We start from the raw sequence: 4,531 nt of genomic DNA, 5'->3' as shown, positions 1-4,531 counted from the left end.
CATGGTTTAATTTCATTGTGTGGGATTGTTTTACGAAAGCACGTCCAGAGAATGAACAGCCTTGCGCAGTGCGCTTATTATCCCATCCATAATTACAACACGCTGTCTTCTAAGGAGTTGCTGCTTTGCTTTATGTTTAAAGCATGAGCATGAATTTTACATGAGCTCTAAAGCCGAACAGGTTTGTTTTATATTTTAAAAAAGAGGCCTCCCATATTCAAAGATGTTTGCGGTCATGGGTGAATCTCCTCAAGGAAACAGAATCTAATTTCCACTGACAAATTCATTTAGCGAGCGGATCCTTAAATAAATGTCAGGCTGGGCTGGAGAGCACGCCACAATCTAATCACACCTTGTTTCATATCCGGCCCGTTTTGTATTTCTATATACACACACACAACACGCCAGGTGAAGAAAAACACATTCACTGAAAATATGATATTCCATATTAAAGGAGGCCTTCAGATAAGGTGGTAATGCATCCCTCCATGGAGGATGATGCGCCTGTGCACAGGGACCAAACCCGGGTCAGGTGATTTAATCTGTCTGACAAGCTTCTGCAGAGTGCTGATCAATAATGCTCCGATGTTAATGTCAGACCAAAAGCGCAAATAAAGATAAGAGTGAGAAAAGAACAACAACAAAGCCTGAGCGGAATGGTAAGCGACTCTTTGTTAGTCGGGTCGACTCTCTGCTCTCTCTGCAGGACCGAGGCCCAAAGCGACTCTTGGGAAGGGCTCCCCGCCGAATGCTTCCGTTCATCTGTCAGCGCCCTGCTGTCTTGGAAGAATGCAAGCAGGTGCTGATTATTTGCAGGAAAGCGTGAAGGTGAGACATCTCAACTTACTGTCAAGCAGTGGTAGAGCTAGAGGGGGGGACTGCGGGGTCACTGCCCCCTCCCTGTGAAATATGCTTGGACCTCCCCCAGGTGATCAGATAATTGACTTTGGGGTATTTTTTCCCCCACATCTCTAGTTGTACTGTAGAGAAACATCAAATGAATCATTATCAACATTTAATGAAGATTTTTTGGGGGGTTTGAAAAAAAATGTTTTGCAGAACCCCAATTATTTAATTATTTATTCATGACTACTTTTATTATTATCTTACAGCACTTTCAGTTGCATTTGTTGTTAAAGTACCCCATTTTTGTGACTTGTTTTCAAGCTCAATCATTTATTTAACACTTTATTTATCAAAGAAACAGCCTTTTTCCAACAGCATGTTTGCTTTCACAACTAACCGAAAGAGACTTTCTCAATTCCCTCAGTGGAGGTCACGCACTCAAAGTCACCAGTGGTGATGAAGACGAAGAGTACAGATTGTAGACTTGCCTAAAGTGAGGGAGGCACTCGTAATCGGAGACATTTAACCCTCTAATCAAGTCCGGATTGGTGACTGGCAGCGTTAGTGGAGGGGAATAAAAACAACACCGCATATAAGTGATTATTAAAATGTTCCCCTAGAGGTCTATGACTCCTTTTCAATTCTGAATGGAATTAAAGATGGCCTCAAGAGACAAGTACATCCCCACAAATAGAAGGTCAGGCGGCCATCTTCACCGGAGATTGTTGACTGATCTTGCGTGGACTTGAGCACTCCTGAGACGATTCTTGTGAGCATCGATTGGCGTTCTGCTCTTTCTCACGTTAATGCTTGGATGCTCTCCGTCCGGTGCTTCGTTTCAGCAGTCGGATGAGTCAACTGAATTGATCCCCAAAAGAGTTTCTTTTCTCCATTTAAAAGAAAATCCTCTAACTTGAGATTTGTTTTTGTAATGAGTCTTGCCATACACCATTAAAAAAAAAATCATTCGGGCAGCATGGTGATGAATCTAAGGTGCAAAATTCTTCACCTGCTTCCTTGATTGATTACTAATGAATATTTAGTACGTTGAAGCGCTGTCTAAAAGAAACACAAGATTCTGTCAAGATTTGTGACGCTTGTGTGTTACATCCATCGTGTGTGTGCGCGTGCATGTGTCTATATGGTCAGCAATCATCCGTAAACACTGGGACATCATCATTGGCCATCTGTGCTGCTTTGCTGTGCATTTGGACGCAAACCAAGACCGTAATGTGATTAATACGCTGCGTCACATTCTGACCCGCTTCACTTTCAAGCACCAACTGCATTCCATCGATCATTTAATGTATCGAGAAACTTTCACAAAACTTTTCTGAACCCTCTCGTATCAGTGTTAATATTCAAACTGTGCATAATAAATACTGCAGCGATATAGAATCATCTTTTGACTCTTTTGTTTCATAAATCTAGTGTGAAGCATTTTCGTGAAGGTTATTTGAGGACATCATAGCCTGTCAATACATCACCGCTTATAATGCAAATGAGGGAAATTCCTGTTCTGATTCGGCAGTGTTGTTTATTCCCACTCGGTGGATATTGCCAGCGCCAGTCAATCAATATGGCAGCAAGGGACGGGGCCTGACCATTCATGCCAATGTGTTCAGCATTGTGAGATGCGTCCTTTTGTATTGACATTTAGGCATTGGCAGCTTGATTTGCAATTCCCGAGCGGCCGAATCAGCCTTGTCAACGCGCTGAGGTGCCAACACAGTTCATTTTGTGTCAGCTAAAACGGAAGTCCTCGAAAGTTTTACGCAAACCCTCAAATAAAGAAAAATAAAATACTTGGGCCTCTACCGTAATTTTCGGACTATAAGTCGCACCGGAGTACAAGTCGCACCAGCCATAAAATGCCCAAAAAAGAGAAAAAAAACATATATATGTATATAAGTCGCTCCTGAGTATAAGTCGCCCCCCCACCCAAACTATGAAAAAACTTGCAACTTATAGTCCGAAAATTACGGTAATTGCTTTGCCACTGCGACATTATGCATTTAAATATCTGATTTTTTTTTTTTAAGAAAGTAATGATTCAAATTAAATGTATTTCTCATGAATGTTAAATAAAATCAATTAGTATTTAATTGATTAATTTGCCTACCACTTGAGAGAGCTTATACTTGTGCCACACTTTGGGAGTGAGTCACTGAGCTTAAACCGTTTAAGTGCTTGTAATGGACATTTAACAGAATCAGTCCGTGATCGGATAGTAATGCCTTTGTCCCTAGACATGCTAAAGCGGCATGCATGTAACTAAACAATTATTTGTGATCCCAAAGTGCCTTATGTTTAGTGTTTGGTGTAGTGTGACAACAGCAACTGTGTTAGTAGACCTTGTCGGCGCACATTGCATTGATTTGATTTAATCTTCTATTTCTTACAAGGAAAACTAACTCTGTGTTTTCAAGCTTTTATTAAACGTGAACAGAATATTTAGCACCAATATTGGTGCTTTGAGATTTTTCTTCTTTTTCTTTTTATTATATGCAAACACCACCAAATTACATCTTGGTGCTTTGAGATTTTTGTTTTGCAATAATATGTATGAGGCCCCGCCACTCTAAACACACTATTTTGATTAATATTGCATTTGTGGAATATGAATTAAGCCTAAAAAATCCACACGTTGTTATCCATCTATGCCTTCGATGAGCGAGGTTTTATCTGACAAGTAACTGCCTAGGAGTCATCTCTTGAAAAAAGCGTAAATGCAACATTTATTGAGCACATTTTCACAATTTCTTTCCAGCTGCTGATTGCTTCTCATGGGAACGGCGTGTACCAGGCTTGACCGCTTCTTCACGTTCGACCTTCTGCTACACTTCCGACTTTCCCCACGCTCCATTAACGTCACATACGCGCAGACTTTGAGCACGACCTCAAAATGGAACATCAAATGTGAGGTGTTAAACTGCAATGCAACACGGTGCAGAGCATTACTCCCACTCTGGAAAAATGACCGTGACAATATGCCTTGACATTCCCTTGCATATTTCTCCCACTTGGGGGCAGTAGATGCAACAGTGACATAGGGAAATGGCAACTGGTTAGAAAACTGTTGCTTGGATGAACTCCATGTTAGATCAATCTTCCGTTTCCCAATCGCGTCAGAAGTTGACTTGTAATTTGTCATTTTTGTGCATTGGGGATCCCAGCAGCCTGGAAACGAGGGGTTACCAGCATGGTGCGCGTGGGAGCGCTTTTAAAAAGGTCCGCTTCTTGTTCTAAAAATAGCCCTCCACTAAAACGCGTGTAGCTTTTTTTTGCACTCTAAAAATAAAACAACCAAATTTTGAATATGATTTTGCTTTGAACTATTTTTTTAAGAGCAGTTGCGCCACCTAACGGTTAATGTGTGTTCAAGCCAGAAGACTTAATTATATAAGGTGCTTTCGTGAGGAGGAAACATTTGACGCGGAAACATTGCCAACCGCGTCTGCAGATTGCATAGTGCAGGGGTCCCCAAACTTTTTCCTGTGAGGGCCACATAACCTTTCCCTTCTCTGATGGCGGGCCGGTGTCAGTTTGTAACAGAAAAAGTGTGACGATCGTAGGGGAGCTTAAATTTTTTTATTGTTTTCCAGAAAGCCACACATAACCAAATAACGGTTATTTAATAACCCTTTCCAGGTTCTATACAGAAAAAAAGTCAGGAAACAAATAA

Source organism: Syngnathus typhle, linkage group LG6 (assembly GCF_033458585.1).
Source record: "Syngnathus typhle isolate RoL2023-S1 ecotype Sweden linkage group LG6, RoL_Styp_1.0, whole genome shotgun sequence".
NCBI classification, from domain to species: domain Eukaryota; kingdom Metazoa; phylum Chordata; class Actinopteri; order Syngnathiformes; family Syngnathidae; genus Syngnathus; species Syngnathus typhle.
This window is presented reverse-complemented; position numbering follows the sequence as displayed.